At 44.2% G+C, this 21,591-nt stretch overlaps 1 long non-coding RNA gene across 1 annotated transcript in view; it reads right to left on the bottom strand.

Moving 5' to 3' along the window:
- Positions 1-21,591, bottom strand: part of LOC148758966 (uncharacterized) — a 385,483-nt gene that overhangs the window by 60,723 nt on the left and 303,169 nt on the right. Inside the window, exon 3 of the long non-coding RNA XR_016019886.1 lies at positions 13,713-13,780. This is a non-coding gene — a long non-coding RNA (uncharacterized LOC148758966). The remainder of the gene's footprint in view (positions 1-13,712; positions 13,781-21,591) is intronic.

Consider the following 21,591-nt stretch of genomic DNA (forward strand, 5'->3'; position numbering starts at 1 on the left):
ATCCCTTCATTCAGATGTCCATTCAAATGTTCCTTTCTCAAAGAGGCTTCCCTGGCAACCCTTCTGGAAAAAGAATCTCCATCACCCTCTGACATCTTACTTGAACCTGTCAGTGCCTGAATTTATATTACAGGCTATGCTTACTTGTTTATGGTCTGTTTCTCATTCTAATTCTGAAATGTGAACTCCTTGAGTGCAGGACTTTGATTCTGCTGTTTATTGGTATTTACCAAATCCTACAAATATTTGTTGAATGAATAAATCCAGGAAAGATAGAAGCAGACATCTGAAGACTATAAAAGGTATTAACCTGCAGCACAATCTTCACATAAATTTAAGATAAAAAAGCTGAAAGAACCCAGGGTTCTTTGAATTCAACACTCTTGTTTGTTTGTCTGTACTGTCAGTCAAAATAACATGTCCTAAACACCTATTAGGTGTGCGGTCTCTTGTTAAGCATTAGAAATACGAAGATGAATAAAACCATCCTCCAATCTGGGAAGTCCCAGGAAGTGTGTGCCTTTCTCCACCTCAGAGCATGCATCACACCTTCTGTTACTGCTCGTTCTTTGCATTCCTCTTTGGCTATAAGCTCCATGAGAAGAGAGACCAAGTCTGTCTCGTTGACAAGTGTGTTTTAATGCTGGGCTTGCTCCATGTAGGTGTGCAACCCTGTGTTGTAGGAAGACGGCAGATAAAGGAGGAGCAGGCAGGGAAAGAAGGAAAAGGAGAGAGGAAGGGGTTGTGGGAGGGAGACACAGCCCCGCCCTCAGGGAGTCCACAAAGGGATTATCCTAATTTTCAGGTGAGAAGAGTCACAGAGAGTGCGAATCCCAACCTGTTGCTGGCAGACCTTGGTGTCCACCTCTTGTGCTTTGTCTCTTGCTCTAAAGCACCCGCACTTCACAAGGAATATTAGACATTCTCCATTTCACATGCGTGCACATGTGTCGCTCTGAGTGCATGTGGGTAATCACAAGCCAGCCAACATGTTTCCTGCTAAGTAATCATACTGGACTTCTGAACACAAGGTAACTGTTCTTTATTAAGCCAGTGAGGTGACTTGTCTGAAATGGTCCCAAATGACATTGAGAGCCTTCCCTGTTTCTCCCCCTCTTAGCAGATGTCTTAGTCTGTTCAGGCTGCTATCACAAAGTACCCAGAGTTGGTGGCTTATGAACAACAGATTTATTTCTCATCGTCCAAATGCCAGAAGTCTGAGATCAAGGTGCCAGCATGGTTGGGTTTTGGTGAGAGCTCTTTTGGGTTATAGATGAACTTTTGATGTTGTTGTTCTATCCTTATGTGACTGAGAGCAGAGAGTACGTGGGGTCCTTTTATAAGGGCACTCATCCCGTTCATGAGGACTTCACTTTATGACCAGATCACATCCCAAAGGCCCACCTCCTACTATGACCACATTGGGAATTAAGATTTCAATATATGAATTGGGGGGGACACAGACATCCAGCCTGTCACAGCAGACATTATCTTCATAGAAACAGGTTTGTATCTACATGAGGTTTCACAATACTTTTGTATTCTTCTTTAAGATGCCATATTTCTACGGGTAAAGAAGGATGTGTGTCATATGTGGCACAGATGGGCCATAGAAGAATCAACACACTTGAAATCAGACAAAATCAGAGCTGGATTCTGCCACTTGCTACTTACATAATATTGGGAAAATCACTTTACTTTCCGGAGACTAAGGTTCCCCATTTGCAAACTAGATCTAGAAATACTTCCGCAGTTGTTGCGGCTCATGAGGTAATTGATCTGAGAAGGACCAGGACTTAGTAATGCCAATAAGTACCCATTGAACTGAACAAGAGCAGGACACACCCCCATGCACTTAGGAATCTCAGTACACGTTGTCTGCCTTGCTCTGTGCCTGCCCCTCTGCACAACAAGATGGTCATTGTGCGAAGGTAATGACCTTGCTCCAGACCTTCTAACCATCACAATGCTCAACACATGTTGGGTTTTACATAAAGGTGACAAGCTAATAGTTTTCAGGTGTTTTGGAGTTTACTAATTATATGATATTTCTCAAATTTGCATGAGTTATTCACCCATTCCCTGGTTTTATGCACAATCATAAGAACCATCTTATACTGGCTTTTAAATTGATAAAAGCATGTACATGTGTTGTTTCATTTGATCCTTAGCTCAATCTTGAAAGAGAGGACCCCTTTATTCCTTCTGTACAAAATAGTACATCAAGGTGCTGAGGGGTTAAGAAATTCGCCCAAGGTGAAAAGACTTTACAGTGCTAGAGATATAACTCAACACCATTTTTCTTGGCTCCAAATCCATGCCTTTGCCATTCTAGGACAGCTCCTAAATCCACCCATGGGTGGTAGAACACCATGAGAGTGCAAGGAATCTTTCCTGGCTAGAAACAACCTGCAAATTTCTCCCCAAGTCTTTCAAACATTGTCTGGGAATGAGGTGTCCCTTGGGATAAACAGCATGACTTGCCAGCCTCCCTGAGACAGCGCAACATGTTTTAGACCTTTACATCATGTCTGTAGGATTATCTTCCCCTCTGTTATGTAAAAATAGTCCTTCCACTCATCATAACCAGGGCCCCTGCACATGATCCCCCCTTATCTGGAACATGCAGGCCTCTCATTCAGGGAGCCCCTTTCAGCCACATGTCCTGTGAACCTCTGACCGCTGGTCAGCTGCCCGGAAGCCGAAAAGTCCTGGGTTGTTCTGGGGCTGCTTCTTCCTGACAGTCCCAGGTCTATCTCTTGCTGCCAGTGGGTGTGTGTGTTATTTTTTTAAGAGTAAAGAACACTATTAATCATCTGAATCGATTGCTACTTCATAGTTAATGATTCACTACTTGGACAAATATTTGTCGAGTGCCTGCACTGAGCCAGGCTTTGTTTATGGCCCATGGGATAAATCAGTGAACAGAAGAGACAATTATCTCTGTCCTAGCACAACTTCCGTTCTAGTAGAGGGAAATAGACACTCAACAACAGACATAACAAATAAGTGAAGAATATAGTATATTAGAAAGGGACAAGTGCTATGAGAAAAAAAGAGTAGAGGGGAAAAAATGCTGGAGGGACAAGTTTGCAATATTAATTTTTTTCTTTTTCTTTTTTTTAAATTATTTTTTGCAGTTACAGTTGACATTTGATATTATTTTATACTAGTTTCAGGTGTACAGCATGGTGGTTAGACATTTACATAATTTATGCAGTGATCATCCCGGTTAGTCTAGTACCCACCTGGCACTATACATAGTTATTGAAACATTATTGACTATATTCTCCACACTGTACTTTACATCCTTGGGCAGTTTGCAATTTTAAATAGGGTAGCATTGAGCAGATGATATTTAAACAAAAATCCATATCTGGGGGAAGAGAGTTCCAGGAAGAGGAGAAAACCAGGACATAAGTCCTGTGGCACCAGAATACCTGGCGTGTTTGGGGCACTGAAGAAGGCTGGTGTAGCTGGAATAGTTTGAGGGGTGCAGAGGGTAGGAGATGGGGTCAGACAGGCAAGGCTAGGTTGTGAAGGTCTGAAAGGTTCTATAGGGTCAAAAAGGACCCTATAGAACCTTTTAAGGACTTGGCTTTTACTCTGAGTGAAATGGGAAGCCATTGGAAGGGCCTAAAGAAAGGAACTCTACATATAATCTGACCTATTTTAAAGGAGATAGTAAACGTGTAAAGAATATACTGAGGACATAGAAGCGGGGGAGTGGCAAAGTAAAAGCAAGGGAACAAGTTAGGAAACTACTGCAGTAATCCAGGTGAGATATGATGCCTGGAGTCCAGCTTGAAGCAGGGGAGGGGGCAAGAGGGTAGAACTGGTATGATTTCATAACAGATTGGATCCATACTGTGAAAGAAGAGTCAAGTATGGCTCTAAGGTTTGGGACCTAGACAACTGGGAGGACGGTAGTGCCTCAATTCCTTTGGGGGCTGGGGAGTGTTATTAAGACTTTCGCTTGGATTATGTTGATTTTGAGATGTCTGACAGTCATGCATATCTGTTGAGTAAACAGTGAGAGGACAGGAGAAAGGTCTGGGGTGGAGATAAAAATCTGGAGTCTTCAGCATATAGGTTGCATTTAAAGCCATGAGATTGGTTAAGAGTATCAAAGGAGTGAATGAAAAGAGAACTTAGGAAAATCAAGGAATGGACCCTGGACTCTCCAATGGTGAAACAGAGTAATCAACAGAAGAGGCTGAGAAGGAGCAGCCGGTGAAGTAGGGGATGTGATGTGAAAGCGCCGTGTCCTGGGAGTCAAGTGTAGAAAATGAGTAAGGAGGCGGGGGTGATGGCCTGTGTCACCTGCTGCTGGGAGGCCACGCTGGATGAGCACCAAGGACAGACCACAAGACATGGCAAACTGGAACTCATTACTGACATGAACAAGAGCAGTTTCCATCTTAGAGTAAGTTTCAGAAAGGAGGAGAAGCAAAATTAGAGTCGACAACACTTTGGAAAAGTTGCACTGTAAAGAAATACTAAAAGTGGTCAGTAACCGGTGGACTAAGAGGGGTCAGGAGAAGATTTTGTTTGGTTTTGTTTTCTAGGATGGGAGGAATAACAGCATGTTTCTATTCTGATGGAATGACCCAGGAGAGACCAATACTGATGAAGGGACATCACCAGAGTGGTGTCCTTGAGTAGACAAGAGGGAATGGGGTCTAGTGCACAGTGGATAGGGTGGCTTTAGATAGGGCACAACAGTTCATCTATAATAAAAGACTGAGGCGGAATCTTGGGTGGGGGTCAAGAATTCTTTTTCTCCATAGAGACAGGGAGTAACTATTTTAGTCTTTGTGGGCTATGTTTTCTGTTACAACTACTTGATTCTGCTGGCCGTAGACAGCGTGTAAATGAGTGGGCATGGCTAGGTTCCAGTACAACTTTATCTCCAAGTATAGATGGTTTGACATGGGCCATAGGTTCTGACGCCTGGTCTAGGGTGTATACAAGGGAGAGTAGACTCAGTCTTTTCTCTCCATCTCAATGAAAACTGGTGATGAGTTGGAAGATAGAGATCACATTGAAGTCGCAGGACTTATGAAGTTTGGAGTTGAAATAAGAACGAAGAATCCACTTCTACAGAGATTCTGTGAAATGGAGCGTTAACTAGACGCTGGCAGCAGGGAATGAAAGCACCATCTAGCCAGGCCGGCCTGTGGTAGTGCAAGTTCTTGGTGCCTGTTCGTCAATAGAGCAATGACCAAAGGAGTCTCATCCTCCCACACTCGTTTTTCTCTGGTTTCTCAGGTAAAATGAGGTCCTCTCTTTTGCCCTTTCAGAGGGCCCAAAAAGAAGACGTAAAGCAAAAAATGTTACGCAGATCCTTTTCAATATTGCATAACTACTTTTCATTGTTGAATAACATTATTGGTTAGAAGTGGAGAGTTTTTAAAAGAATTCGTGCGGACTCAGTACCACTGGCAACAAAACTGTGGAGAGATGTGGGGACGGTCTTTAGGATGAAGGCAATAATGATGTTGGCAGTGGTGATGGTGGTGATGATGATGATGGAGAAGATGAAGGAGGAGGAGAGGCAGCCTCTGCCACAGCAGCTCTCACCGGCTGCGCTTCCTTCCTGTCGAGAGGCAGTATTGCATAACAGAGCCAGAACTGGGTTGGGATCTGAATTTCAGCCCTGTGACTTACTAGCTGCTCGTCTCTAAGCTAATCACTTAGTCTTTTCCTCAAAGATCTCAGCTTCCTCATTAATATAATGGGGAAAATGTAATCCTTGCCTAGCTAACAAATTCTTGGTGAGGAACAAATTAGCTCATGGCTGAAAATGAAAAACACTACATGTGCCAGAATCACAATCATCGTTAGTCTCGTTTCTACCAGACTTTCATCATTATGTTCTTTGTAGGGTCTCGTTCTTCCTCTACATTTCTTGCTTTGAAAAAGAGAAGCTGACCAAAAATTACTTTATTAAAATGAAGTAGTAAGAATTATTATCAGTCCAGGTATCACGGTATAAGAGCTATTATATATAGGAGCTATTATATATAGGAGAATTGTATATGTTATCAGTCCCAGCCTGCCTCGGGCCCTTTTAGTGACCAGTAAAAATATCTGCCCTCTGCAGGCTCACCGTCCCTTGGTCTTGATGGCATTTTGTATTCCCCCAAACTCTCCTCAAGGGGACTCTGGAAACATTCTGCTGCTCCTCTAGGTGATATCCACTGAGGTGAACTTTATCACTGTGGCACCTTCATTGACCTAAAGCCACAGCCTCCCTATGTTACCCCAGATGTACGTTATTAACATAGCTGCTTGCCTGGTCTTCTGACCAGGTGGCTACTTCTCACCAGTTTCCACCAGCAGCTGAATCGTAGCAGGGGGATGTCCTGACAGCCCTGTCTGCAGAGTAGATTTCATCAACACTGATGGATATTCCTGATTGATGTTTAGCACAGAAATCCTCACCTGATGCATCGTTCAGCCACAAACACCAGCCCATGGTACTGTCCCAGGCTAAATCACCCATGCCCTTTGGAGACTATACACTCTTCCTCATGGATACTGGGCTACTGTGTTCAGGAACCTACATCCCAACAGCGTTGTCTTCCTTCCCCTTCCCTCCTGGGAACACCCGCTCTATCGTGGGCACAGCGCCCAAGTACCATCTCTGATGTTCCCTACAGCAGAGACATTTTCTGCTCAGCAAATAGTTCATGTGCTTCCCACATTTTCCAGATTTCCATCCAGTTAATGTGGGACCATAGTAATAGCTCAAATCAGAGTGAGGAGATGCAGTAATTTGTATCACTTCCAGGCTGAAGCTGTTTCAAATTCACATGCTTCTTCCACCCTTCTCTTCCCAGGTTATAAAAACCTAGAACGCAACAGTCTCCAGAACCTGGCCACATATGTAAGCAGGATGGCCACCCCCATCTGATGTCACCCGAGTGGAAAATAACCCTGATTGGGCTAAGCCCTTACAGCTTCAGAATTTGACACTCTTAGGACAGCTAATAATAATCCTGACTGATCCATTCTTCAACTTAGACTCAGTAAGAAGCATGTCTTCAAATACCATCTCCTACCATGTATGTAAAGGTTTTAAGGAAATGCTCCTTTGCAAAAAAAAAAAAAAAAAAAAATTGGGACATGGTTATGTCTGCTTCTGTGAACAAAAACTACCAAGATAATATTGTCATATCTTTTATAAATCAAAGTTTCACACTCCTGGGCTGCCATTTGTGACAAGAAGAGTCACAAATAAAGTTGAATTCTTGATCTCACAGCACAGCATACACGCACACTGGTGAGATCTCATTAGGTAGTTTTTGCAATGCTAAACACCAGCGGCCAAAATACAAATATCATTTTCTGTAATCTGATACTCTACGTGGAAATAATGATATTGTTTAATCGTTTCATGAATGTCTTATTTCCTCTGTCCTGGAAAGCGCTCCAGGATGTCTCTTCTTTTGATGTACTTCCCCAGCATCTGGGCTATATATATAAGTCTCTAACCCTTCCTCAGAGCTGCTGGCCTAACAAGGATAGTAGAAGATTTCAGTGCAACCGCTAAAAAACAAGACAGAGAAAGCAGGTGATCTTTGTGTCCCCTTGCCAAAAATGACATTTATTGAGACCACATCCCAAAAGCACCACCGGGGGCTACAGCAAACACTCATTTAGTACCTACCGTGTGTCAGGCACTTTCTTAGGGGCCTTTTTCCTAACCCCCACGGGAACTTTCCACGTGGGGCATGCTGGCACCATTGTAAAAGAAAGGACACTGAGTTTCAGAGAGGCTTCAAAACTGAGACCTGTCACACTCCAAAGCCATGCTTTCTCCATGACATCATGGGCCTTCCATTCAGATGCTGTTGCCACTAGCCAGATGCCTCCAAGACATTTGGCTGTTGGCCAGCCTAAGAACAGAGCAGGGCAGGGATACGAGCTGGCCTCCTGAGTACCTACTAAGTGCCAGGCCCTGAGCTAAGGCTTTGCCCAGCTCATCCTGCCGCCTGACCTTGAGTCTGGGGATCGGGTCCCTCAGGCCCCCTTCCAGGTCACACGCGCCTCCTTTATTAATGTGATAACAGCCACTGAACTTCTTTTTAATGAAATATTTTGAACCACTCAATCAGTTGTTTGGGTTCAATGAGAAATTGATGCCTCTTTATTCAAAGCTCTGTCAGAAGCTTGGAAAACATCACACTACTTTGAAAAATGAGGGTTTTTTAAGATTTAAAAAAAAAAAAAAAGCCCCAATGATTTGAGAACTTCTCTGGTTGCCAGTTGGCCTCGCTCCTTCCTGGGGACCCTGGCGCCACAGGCCAATCGGTAGCGACCATCGTTAATAAAAGCACCCCTTTCCCCCTCCATGGCTGCTTTCAAGAGTGATTAGCTGAGACGGATTCATAAGCCTTGGTTTTGTGTTGTTTTGTTTTGGGGGGTTTCTTTTTTTCCTTGCACTTGGAGAATAAGTTAATTATGATTGGTTAAAATTTGTGTGTTTTTGCTTTTATCCCTGAACCACAATTACAGCTCCTGACAGCCTCCTGGCCCTCAGAAATTCCAGCTGGTATAATAATTGATAACCGTGGTTATGAATAGATTGGACACAAGGCTGTGAAAGAATGTGCAGCCACTTCAGAGGGTCATTTATAGCGTGCTGAAGGGAAAAGAGAATTTCAGGCCTGGAAAGCTTAGAAACAGAACGAGTTTTTATCAGTTTCCTTGACACTGGCAGATCAAAGCCTGGGTTGCACCCTCTGAGGCTTACAGATAATGGGGTGGCTGCTAATTCATTCTGCGGCCAGAGCTGAGGCCTATTCAGAAGGGTAAACCAGGGAGTTTTCATGTTGCTGCTTTGTAGTCTTTATCATGGTACCAATGCAAGAATCACCTTTTTATTTTAATGAGACATTTGAAAAGTATTTGATTCCCTCTGGCTAGGGCCTCCTTCCCCCAGCTGAGGCAGTAAGAAAGGGTTGCCCGATGGAGCCTCATTTTCTGAAAGCAATAGTATCTGCATTCCACCCACTACCCTCCCTTGTCAGTTTAATAATTTCAGTGCAAGTGAAAGCTGAACAAGTGGGAAAGGAACAGAATACGTTTGCTATTAAATCCAGGCCATTTTCACTTGCTTTTTTTTTTAATTCTGAGAATGAGGTTGGCAGCAAAGGTGCAAGTTCGAATCCCTACGCCACAATTCTCTATGTGGGGAAATTTGAAAATAGCTTTGTCCTTCCCTGAGCCTCCTCTCTCACCTCTGTGAGATGGAAATAATAACAAATACATTGCTCGATGCTATACTGTATCCAAGTACAGCATCTGTGGAATATTTACTGTGCAAGGAGTCAGGAAGCATTGTGCGATGGAACAAATGAATGGGTTCTCTCCACTGAGCCTCACAAAACTCGCTTAACCGTGTCGAGTAGATAGTCTTAACACTAAACAATTGTTAAACACTGTAATGGGCTGAATTGTGTGCCCCTGTCCCCAATGTATCCATACCCTGAAGCCATAGCCCACAGTACCTCAAATGTGACTGTATTTAAGGATATAACCTTTAAAGAGGTGATTAAGTTAAAATGCGGGCATTAGGGAGGACCCCATAAAATATGATGGTGTCATGATACGAAGAGGAGATTAGGACACAGATACGTGCATAGAGGGAAGACCGTGTGAGGACGCAGGGAGAAGACAGCCATTGACAAGCCAAGGAGAGAGGCCTCAGAAGAAAGCAACCCTGCTGACACCTTGATCTCGGCCTTTCGGCCTTCAGAACCATGAGGAAATCAATTGCTGTTGTTTAAGTCACTCAGTGTGGGGTGCATTGTTGTGGCAGCCCTAGCAAACTAATACAAGCATTTATTACCTTGATATCTTCAGTTTACAAATCCTAGTACTAAAGGTTTTGTTTTTGTTTTCGTTTTCAAGCGTAAGGGACTCTTCTAGTTTGGTGGGAAAAAATCATGAGAATTTGTGGATGGAATACTTGAGTTGTGGCCCCAGCTTTGCCACGATAGAGCAGTTTTGGGAAGTAATACAGTGTCCTCTCTGAGTCTCGGTTCTCTCATCTAGAAAGTTGTGAGGATTCATGAAAAGTGTCTTATACAGAAAAACTGTTGCTCAAATGTTTGTCATTGTCGCCAAGATTTTCCCAGGTGAGATGTGGTGGAGACACCACTTCACCCAGGCCATCCATCCCTCGGCCTAGGGCTTCTCTTCCCGGCATATCTCGTAGGCACATAGGATGCAAAGCTTGTCACTGTCTGAGAGTAACTTCAAACCATAAGGCCCCACGTAAGCCACATAGAACTGCTGTCCGCCCAGATGTGGGGCAGAGGAATATCCAAGGAGGTTGCAAAGCCCCTTGGCCCCTGGTCATCAATTGTTGCTCCTGGATAAATCAGTGACAGGTCCCACCCTACGTTGGCTGTGCTTGGGCAGCTACCCTGCTCCATGGGTGACTCCTTCTATTTCCAGGAGAAGAATATAATCTGGCACAGGTGACAGTACCATCTCTGTGTGGCTGTGATCCAATCTGTCATAAATAAATATGTGTCTGTGCCCCAACAGTTCTGTAATGGTCTACTGAGATGCCACTCTCAGCAGAATGTCAAAACCCAGATGCTGTGTCCACTAAAGGTCTCACTCAGGAATGGATCCCAGAGCTACCACAGAATCTCATCCCCAACGTCCTGCTCCCAGGAGCCCCCTTTATCCATCTCAGACCATCTACAAGCTTCCTGGTCCTCGGCAAGCCAAGGACCCTGTCAATTAGTCCAGAGCTGAGCAGGAAACAAATCCCCTGTGATTCCCATAGCTTTCTCCCACCCATAAAATGAGATGTAAACTGAAGGGGGGATAAACCCATATTCTATTCCTTTTCTTTATAATCCTCAGGAGTCTAGCGGTATGCAGTACAGGGAATCTGTGCTCAGTAAATAAATGCGAGGTGAGTTTAATTTCTCATACGTTTACAAATACATGTAAAAAGCTTATTTGCATTTCTAGTTTGATCGGCAGAACTGGTTAAACAAATAAAACACACAAAATATTTTATGAGTGAGGACGACCCAGAATGTTCAGAAGCAAATCTGACCTCATGTATAGAAAGCATCACAGAGTCCCTGGAAATTTTAATTCTGCTTCGAAGAGTAGATTATCCTGGCAATTCCCTAACTGTACTCTGCCTCCAGTTCCAGTCCATCACTCATACTGCCGCTAGGTGAGCATACAAAAACATCCATCTGGTCACATCATTCTCCCCGTTTAACACCTCTATTTGCCCAGGAGAAAAGCCAAATTTCTTAACAAGGCTTTGCAAATTCTACAGGATTGAGCCAACCCACATTCTCATCCTGATCCGTTCACTCTCCAAACTTCCACCACAAACACAGGCACGTTTCTCCGAACACGCCTGGAGCTTGACCTCCAGGCAGCATTTCGTGAGCTTCTCTCAGCCTGGAGTGCAGTTACCTACATTCTCTGCTGGCCAAAATCATACTCACATTCAAGGTTCAGCTCAAATTCCACTTCCCATCTACAACACATTTCGGTCTCATCAAGAGCTTGTGCCTTCTTCTCCACTTGTCTGAATTACTCTATTCACTTTGGCATCAGCCATGTTTTGACGGGGAAGAAGATGAGAATGTAATGTGGATGGCACTGTTTTCTAGATGGACTACTTGGTTCTATGCTGGACTCTTTTAAGGACAGTACCTCAGATGAATGCTTTTGTTCCAGAGATTTGACGCTGATCTGTTGGGTACTTCAACTTAAAGGAATCTCCTTGACAGAGTCAAATTAACTAAAAGTACAAAAAGGTGATGAATCAATCCGAAAGTTAACCCATTCACTGATAACTGAGAATATCCATGTGCAAGTGCTAAAGTACTTGAAAACTCTGTTTGTGATACCCCACCCTCTGCTTCATTCTGGAATCCCGGTATCTTAGAATTAAAATTATTTCCACACATGTTGTTTGATTAGCCAATACTCAGAAGAGAAGAGGAATGACTAAAGAAGGATATTGCAGCTGAACTCCAGGAGCTCTTACTCAGAGGGGCAACCTCCATAGGGAATCAATGGTTGAGGGCATATCGCTTGGACAATGTTAGAGGGATTCTGACACTCATCTCTTTCAGCCCTACTTTTCTATGTCCGTGACTCTTCCACTGGTACCTTTTTTTCATAATGTATTAATGTCATATGAAACTATCATCAATTACCAGTTCTTGTTGGCCTAGAAACATTCTGTTACCTACTATGCATGGAGTATTTCTTCAGTCACCCTCAGATTGTAGGTGGCCTTGGTAAAGTTGTCTTTGGCATTAGAATTGTTTGTTAATAGATGATGTCACCCAACCTTGACTGAGAGCGCTGTGAAGAAAGGGTTTGTGTTCTATTATATTTATTCCATTCAATAGTTAGCACAGTGCCTGGCATAAAACGTGCGGCAAATGAACTTTTGAATGAATAGATGGCATAATGGATGGACATGTCAGTGGAGGGAGATTTGGACGGATGCATGGATGGAAGAATAGATGGATGAGGAAATAAATATTACTGGAATCCTGATTCTATCTTTGCTTTTAAAGAAGACTCAATAAGAAAACAAACAAACAAACAAAAAAGCTTTGACATGAAGCCATGATGGATGTTGTAGAATTTCCCACAGTGATAAAGTCAATGGTTTAGAGAAATCCCGTTAATGCTTTTTGCCACATACCACCTAAAATTACCACATAATTATAAAATATTAGCTATCTAGCTTGGCCAGGAAACCGTGTTTCTTATTGACCGAACAAATGTTTAATTGAGAGCTATTACCCAAACTGTAGTGATTACCAGTTTTCAACCATCCACACACAAGAAAGCACGTAGCCCTAAAATTATACAAAGTACGATTGAATCTATCTCTGGAAATCCAGAAAGACTTTCAGTCTCTTTCATGATTTGAAATTTGAATCCAGAAAATCAGCATTTAAATTCTGACAGCAACTTAGCCATGTGACCGCTGGCCCGACTTTACCTCTTTGACATGTTTCCTCATCTGTTGAATGAGAAGAATCACTTCTGTCCTGCAAAGCTGATGGGGTTAGTTAAAGTAGGGTACCACTCATAAAAGCCCATTGTATGTGATGCAGTATTAATAGAATGACTATTTGTAGTGGACATGAATTGTTTGCCCAACGCAGTTCTCCCCTGGGAAGTGTTGCTGTCCCGCTCTGAGTGTTTACATGTTCATTGGAGAAAAATCTTCTTGGAAAATCAGCCTCACTCCCCACCTTCAGCAGATACAGGACCCAAACTAGGCCAAATTGTGCCTTTTCTCAGGTTTTTAAAACAGATGAGAGAGAGAGAGAGAGAGAGAGAGACAGAGAGAGACAGAGAGAGAGAGAGATGGGGGGGGCATTCCCTCTCTGACAATGACATGGACCAAAGTGAGGTCTCGGAGGAGCAGTAGGCATGATGTAGGCAAAATGGCAAAGGCCAGACCTAGAAGATGGAGCCCATTCATCAAGAGAGGCCAAGATGAGAGGGGAAGAAAGTGCAGTCTGGCTCTGCAGGTCCTGAGTCCCTGAGGCCAGGCCACTCTACTTCTCTCGCCTGGCTAAGGGCAGCAATATGTGTCCCTGTGCAAGTGAAGTCAAGCTGAGTTCTCTCTACTGACAAGTAAGACATCCTCAAAGAGGTGGGTTCATTGCTAAGTCATCACTTACCACTTCTCTGTGAGCTACAGGAAGACAGGGGCATCTGTAAATCACTGCTGTGTTTCCTGTGACTGCACCTAGCAGATACACAATAAACATCTGTTGAATACATCATTATATTATTATGTTCATAATAAATATATAAAGAGCCGTAATTTTTAACAAACAGAATGAAGTGGCTTTTAGAGAACAACAATAGCCTTCTCGTTATTCTTCCTGTTTCCACACAAAGCACATGCATTTTCATAATTTGATACAGTGTCACTTAACAGCAAATAACTCAGGACAGCATTTGTAGGAATGTGGCAGTGGTCAACAGCTTTAAACACAATCTCCCCACAGCTGAAGTCATCTATTTACAAATCACAATGGTGGAAACAGTGGGTGCTGGAACAGAAGGCCCAGGATGGAAACCCAGCTTCGCGTTTAATTAAATTTTTAAATCCTCAGTTCCCACATCTGTAAAATGGGTTTGGTATTTATATGACGGGTTTTGTTTGGATTCAATTAGATAATAAATATCAAAGTGCCTAGACCGTATAGTAGGAGCTCACAATATAAACTCTGTTATTGTTATCTTGTACGTTAGCTATGTACACACATAAAAATATACATATACATACATAATGGGTAGCAGTGTATTTTCTTAAATGCTGATGGGCTGAAATTTCTTCTAAATGAGTTCTCAGATATATATTAGATTCAAATCCGCATTTTCACCCCTACCCCACTCCCATTATTTCAAACCAAAAGTGAACTTGGGGAAATTTCCTTAAGCCACCTGAAACAGCCTTTCGTCAGTGTGCTCTGCTTCCCAGAAAGCAGCTCATGGACTTGTGTCCTGGAAATCTCCCCTGCATACTGCTTCGTGCAGCAACCTGAGGTGTCCCCAGCAGAGGTGTCACTCTGAAGTGCCTTTTCATCCCCTGAAGCAGTTGTCTCACCCATGTCCAGTCCTTGCAATAGTCCCAGCTGGATAAGCACAGCAGCTTCCCCAAACCCGCCTTCCTGTAAGTGCTGGGAAAATCCTCTGGGGAATTATCAGGGATCTGACCAGCTTTGAAGAGCTGCTGGTTATCTTTATGGCTTCTGCGGGCCTGAGTCTATGCATAAGAAAGGTCATGACCTGCTCTTCTAGTCTCCGGGAGGAGAGAAGAAAAGGAAATGGCCAGGAATTACAGAAAGGGAGATTTTAAGTCGATAAATGAAGCAACTTCCCAGCCACACTGAGTGGATTGCCAATTTCTTCACAGAGTTGTCCAAAGGGGTCAAGTGATTCGATTCTCACCCTCAGGGTTACAGGACCTAATCATGCTCTGACAAACCACGGCCCCACCGTGGATCAACTATGCCTGAGACAAGCTAAGCCCCTGGCCCTCTGGAATTTTCAGTTGAGGTTCTCTCTGGGCCACCCCAATGCACCTGCCCCTATGTGTTCTTCAGGCGTGCTTGGCCCCCAGCAACTGAAAATCAGCACCCGCATGTCAGTTTATGTTTCCCCACAGTGGACCCTCCTAAGACTGAAATAATTCAAGACTGAATTATTCAAGACTGAACAATTCAAGACTGAAATTCAAGTGGGACACCTGAAAATAATTCAATACTTAAAATAAACACATATTAATATTTTTATAATCACATATATCTGTATAGCATGTGCATATTTATTAGTGTTTCTATATAAGATTTTATGTTATATCAAATCTGATTGCCGTTAGACAGTAAGTTGACATAAGAACCAAATGGGAATGACCATTAGCTAAGTCCAGTCGAGTATCTATAGTTGCTGGTATGACTATAAGGTAATAAATAGTTGTTACACATATTTATAGCTATACAGATATTATATCCTATTAGATATAAATACCCACACCTCTGTACATAAACACAAACCAACGTCCTTATGTTTAATCAGAATCTGAAAAGTTACATCTATTTTAAACTTTGAAATTTATCTAATCAGTGTATTTATTAAAAAGTATATCAGACATTTGCAATGTGAATTGAATTATTTTAAGAAACTATAAAAGCCCCTGGCAACTTTAATGGACACAAAATAGCTCTTACCTCCTTAAAATGATATTTTCATTTTTCATAAGTCCCAGGAACCTAATGTCACATGAATTTCTAAGACTTGTTATTCACCCAAGTAATAATAACAATGAAAGCTACTGGTCAACATTCGCTATACGCTGAGTACTATACTAGGTACATTACAGATGCCTCGCCACATGGTGGCCATTTAGCTACCAGATTTCCAATTTTACAGATTATGAAATAAGTTCAGAGAAAAACATAGCTAGTCCGACAAGCAGTCAAGGTTAGATCTGAGGTCCACCTGTCGCCAGAGCCCTTATGCTTTTTCCTGTACTGCACTACCCAGCACCTACCCGGCCATAGACTGAAGGGGCGCAATACTGGCCTCAGCCCTCCCGTTGCGTGTCACCACCTGGCTATGTCCCTGAGGTCGTCTGTCAGCCCACAGGGGAACAGCAGTGACTGGGGCAGAAGCTCTAACATTTTCTATCATGGGCTGAATCAGACTTGATTTGTCAAGCGCTCAAGGCAAACACATGCACTGAACTCGAGAAACGGTTGACCTCAGTCATTTAGTGACTAATCCTCATAGTTCTAGGAAAGCCTAAGAATGAGGTGGGAAGAAGACAAAAAAGTAGGAATTAAATCTTCTTATGGTAGTAACACATTTTGTTTAGGAAAATGCTCTTTAATTTAAACAACAGCAACAAATCCACTAGAACACACATTTTCTAAGTGGTCAGATTTTGTTGTGAGACCAAGCTCTATGTTTAAATACCTGCTTTCAACTCTCACCAAAAGAAAGAAACAAACCCTGTCTGGTAATGGCATGTGCGTCTGGATATGTGAGGCTGCTGTCTGAAACTCTACTTCCTCAACCAACTGCAACTCAGGTCTCATCCTCCACCACACACCTTCATGCAGAAAACAGTTGAGGGCAGGACTAGGGGATGTGGAAATGGTTACCATCCAACTAGGGAGCTCTGAGCCACCAGCCTCCAGCGAGGACGCCATGTCTTATTTCCTCCTTCAATCCTTAGCAAGTCCTTTCTGGAGACCTACTGTCTCTTGCAGCCCAGGCACGAAGAGAAACTAAGACAAATGGATCGCTGGCAACAAGGAGCTTGCAGTCTAGAAGGGAAAACACACACATCTGGGAATGAATGGGCACTACAACAGTGCGACAAGTGCTGCCACAGCACAGAGCACAGCGTGGGATTCCAAGAGGCAGCTGCCCACTCAGAGATACAATGGCCATAAGAAGAAGCATCCAGCACATGGTAACTAGGCTTATTTGCCAAGGGAAAATGGAATGAGCCCAAACAAATTCCTAGGGCCACTCTACGGGATTCTACACGTGACAGTGACTGGGTCTGAAGGTCCAGAAATGAAGTAGCCACAGCTTCCCAGGGTGGAAGATAGAAAGCATGATTTCCCATCCATCCTGCACGGTGCAGCTTCCTTCAGAAGACATTTTTTTTTATAGAGGTGACCTCTCCTCCTGGGAACTCCATCACTTTTTCTTTGCATGTGACTCCCATGACATACAGCACAAACTCTAACTTTCTTGTGGCACTTCTTTTGTCCACAGGATTTCCAGCTAGGGACAGGACCAGAAAATGCAATTCAATTCACTGAGTCAGCAAATCTTTACTGCGCACATACACTGGAAACGCACTGTGTAAAATGTGGGTTCACCATGATAGGGCAGGGCCCTCACCAGCTGCCAGAGCCCACCAGCACCACCAGGCACACTCAGAGCCTGGCTTCTACAGGCTGGCCAGGCAAAACCACCAAGCCTCCTGCCAGCCCTATTCGCTTCTCTCCTCCCCACTTCTCAGGTACCCCAAAGAATCTAGAAAATGAAAATAGAGTATCCTCTGACCCTACAGAAAAAAAGAGGAAAGCAGGGGCTTAACTGGAAGCTCAGGAGGCTGGGTTGCCCAGTGCAGCTCTGCTGAAATGTAATTATAAAAATAACAATAATTTTGCAGCTTTGACGCTATCAATCTTTCTTTCATTTGCTTTTCACATTAGCTTCATTGTACAGAAGGGATTCTGAGGCTCAGAACATAGAGATTCTTGCTCTACCACAAGGAAAGTCAGCCCTGGGGCCTGAGCTAGCCCCTGAGCACGACTCCTGGCCCTCCTTCATCTCTGGTCTCCGCCCCTTGCCCATCCTGGGAGGGGAAACCCCCTGCTGATTTGGGACCTGCCACTCCAGTGTCCTAACTATCTCCAGAGTCTGGAGAGATCCTACCCTAACACTGTCTGCCTCCCCTGCCAAGCCTGGCAGGTACAGACGTGCCCCTTCTCTCTTCCAGGTCTGGGCCATTCCAGAAATACTTCTAACACAAGCTAGCTGGGGGGCTCTCTGGGGGTTTACTACCTGGGTGTGTGCAAGCGTGCACATGTAATCTGTCTGTTGGTGGGGGCCAGGGCAGGGCAAGTAAATGGTCGTATGTGTCTGTGAGTTCACGTTTATATGTGCAGTCAGGTGTTGGGGTACGTCCTCTCTTTGTAACAAATGAGTGGGAGTGTGTGTGTGTGACATCCCTGTGTTGTGTTTCATATATGTAACTGTCTCAGAGATATGTGTGTAGATATTTTTGTGGTGCCTGTGTGGTGTGTGGATGTGTATATATCTCCCTATGGTATGTGAACGTGTGTTATTCCCTATGATGTGTGAGCACGTAGTTGTGCTGTGGCATGTCTCTCTCTGTGTGTATATACACACAGACATATATAGATACATGTATAGATGTCTCTGAGGTATACGTACATGTGTCTGTCTGTGTGTATATCTCTATGGTGTGTGGTGTGAGTATACGAGGTCTGCCAATTAAGATTGCAAACTTGTTGCAACGATGTTGCTAACCTTTTTGGATATCACAGGGATTATTCATTATGAATTTGTACCAACTGAACAGTTAACCTAGCTTACTAAGTATTTGGAAGTGCTGAAAAGGCTGCATGACAAAGTTAGACGACCTGAAATTTTCACCAACAATTCATGGCCCTTGCATCACGACAATGCACCAGCTCACATGGCACTGGCTGTGAGGGAATTTTAGCCAGTAAACAAATAACTGGATTGGAACACGCTCCCTACTCATCTGATCTGCCCCAATGACTTCTTTCTTAGCTGAAGATAAAGGAAATATTGAAAGGAAGACATTTTGATGACACTCAGGACATCAAGGGTAATATGACGACAGCTCTGATGGCCATTCCAGAAAAAAGAGTTCCAAAATTGCTTTGAAGGGTGAACTAGGTGCTGGCATCAGTGCATAGCTTCCCAAGGGGAGTACTTCGAAGGTGACCATAGTGATAGTCAGCAATGAGGTATGTAGCGCTTTTTCTAGGATGAGTTCACGAACTTAATTGTCTGACCTTGTATATCTCTATGGTGTGCTGTGTGTGTGTGTTTGTGTGTGTGTGTGTGTGTGTGGTGTATATGGGGTGTGTGTGTGTGTGTGTGTGTGTGCGCGCGCGTGCACTCCTGTGCAGATTACTGCTGACCTGGCTATAAGCATTGAGCACTCAGCTGACGCAGCAAAATGCTGAGAGAGAAGCCTCAGGAGGAAGTCATAGCAAGCGTTCCTCGTAGGCCCAGGAAGAGAAAACAGGGCAACTACTCATATATTTTCCAGTCAGCAGAGGTGTCCCAGCCCTTGCTCCCCAGGAGCTCAGACAGAGCCTTCTGGGGGAGCAGGGCCAGAGACAGCCAGGGGCCCCTACAAAAGGGGGTCTTGTTGTTATTCTGAGCTGTCCATACATATCTGACTGGCTAGGGCTGGTCTATGAGATCTGAAAAACCGAGGCTTGCACTGGAAGATGGAGAAGCGCAAAGTGTTAAGGAGGGGCAAGAGAGGTGGGTGGATGTTCGAGGCAGAGCTGGAGCAGAAGCCTCCATAGTTAGGGCACAATTGGTGACGGGGTGTGAGAGTGTACGTGTGTGGTGTTCACATGTGTGGGAAATGCATGCATGTTTGTGAGTGTATGTCATGCACTGTGAGTGCGGGGCGGGGGGGGGGGGAGGTGCACACACACGTGCTCTTATCCATGGGGTCCACAGACTTCCAATTCTTTCTCATCCCACCTCTGGCTTACTGGGCGTAGCAAACATTCACCTTCCAGCAGGATGGGAAAGAGTCAGTCCATTACCTGATTCTGCTTAGGGCTCCGGCGGAAGATGACACCCTGTCGTCTTATAGGCTGCTGGGGACTCCACTGTACATGTTAGCACACCAAGGCTCGGGGACTGCCGGAAACCACACAGGTTCTCTAGGCAGGCAGGCCTTTGTTCCAGGCCACTTTGAGTGCTTTTATCTGTAGGTTTGCCTTGAACAAAATCCTGTTCAAATGGTCTAAACCTGATGATAAACCCAACCTTTCAGATTACAGTTTAAACTCGACCGCCACACCAGGGAGGAGAAAAAGCAGAATTCCTGTGCGTTTCAGAAAACCTCTCTGAATAATCCCTTGAGCCTCCCCACAGGGCTCCAGCCCCCTAATGGATGCTTTGATGACAGCAGATAAAGGCCAAAGGTACTTTTATTCTCTCAGAAATTGCTCCAAATAAACAACCTTGATGATTAAAGCAATAGAAATCCCCGGAAGATTGATGGCTTCGAAAATGCTGCTGAGTGAATGAATAACTTCCCCCTTTATTTCCAAGAGCTAATATTTGTCCACATTTGCTGCCTTTTAGAAAAAAGTGCAACCTTTTTTTGTGCTGAGTGTTGGTCGGAGACAAATAGTCACCATCCAGTTATTACTTGAACTTTAAACCAAGCTCCATTTGTGAGTGATTGAGGCTGCTGTCAGCATTCGCCCATCTATCAGGCTCAGACACAGGGCCTGCACATGGGAACGCCACACCTGCCTGTGGACTTTAGGGTGTGGCCACGCTTTGAAACTCCCTTTGAAGGCCTTAAATGCTGCATCTCGTTTTTTGCTGCCCCAGTGTCTCCAGAAACAAGTCCTGAAACTTTTCACTGGCCATGCTCATTCAGTGTCTTAACAAAACCTGCCCTTGAATGCCAAGAGGCAGCCCTTAACAAGTGACGGGGCCCCTCGGCCCTGGCTAGCAGGAGGACTGACATTCCCAACCTCATAGCCAGGAGTCTGCAGAGGGTTCCACTGGTGTATGGCCTTCCGGGCTATACCTGAACAGCAGGTGGTACAATCAGCTCAGCACCAGTGCAGTCAGGGGCTCTGGGAAGAATCTGGTTTGCATGGCGCCACAGAAATGTTCTGAGAAGTGTCACATGCCTGAGGCACCCAAGGGCTGAGGCAGAGTCCCTAGCATGTGCACATGGGTTCACACTCCCCCTCTCCTCATACTTGGGTGACACATATTGACTGTCCCACTGTGTCAGCTGTTCAGCTTCCTGAGCAATCTCCTAGTCCTGAAGATCTTGAGTCTCTCATCTGGGGGTTGCTCTCCACCCCAAGTGCAACCTCATCCTGAATGACCATCCAGGAATCCTACACATGATCTTCTGGTTCTTGGATGCTCTCGGTTCCTGCCACCTTTCCTTCTATCCTAATTCAGCCACCATTCTCATGACTTCACCTTGAAGCTCACCGTTGCTTTACTTGGAACTGAGCCAGCTCTAAAGCCATGAATGCAGACCTCTCTGCCTCTGACCACAATCTCCTAAATCCTTCTAGATTTTTTTCTCAGTTCTTCCCACTACTTCACCATTCTGCTTACCTGACTTCATCGACACCTGTTATTTCTTAGCTCCTTTAGATTCCCCCATCCATCAGTTTGTCCTAACTTTGGTTGTCCTTCCTTCAAAGTCATCTAGAAACATTAAAACCCGAGATCCAGCCAGCCAGC

Source organism: Rhinolophus sinicus, chromosome 2 (assembly GCF_057876585.1).
Source record: "Rhinolophus sinicus isolate RSI-liver-muscle chromosome 2, RSI-T2T, whole genome shotgun sequence".
Taxonomy (NCBI): domain Eukaryota; kingdom Metazoa; phylum Chordata; class Mammalia; order Chiroptera; family Rhinolophidae; genus Rhinolophus; species Rhinolophus sinicus.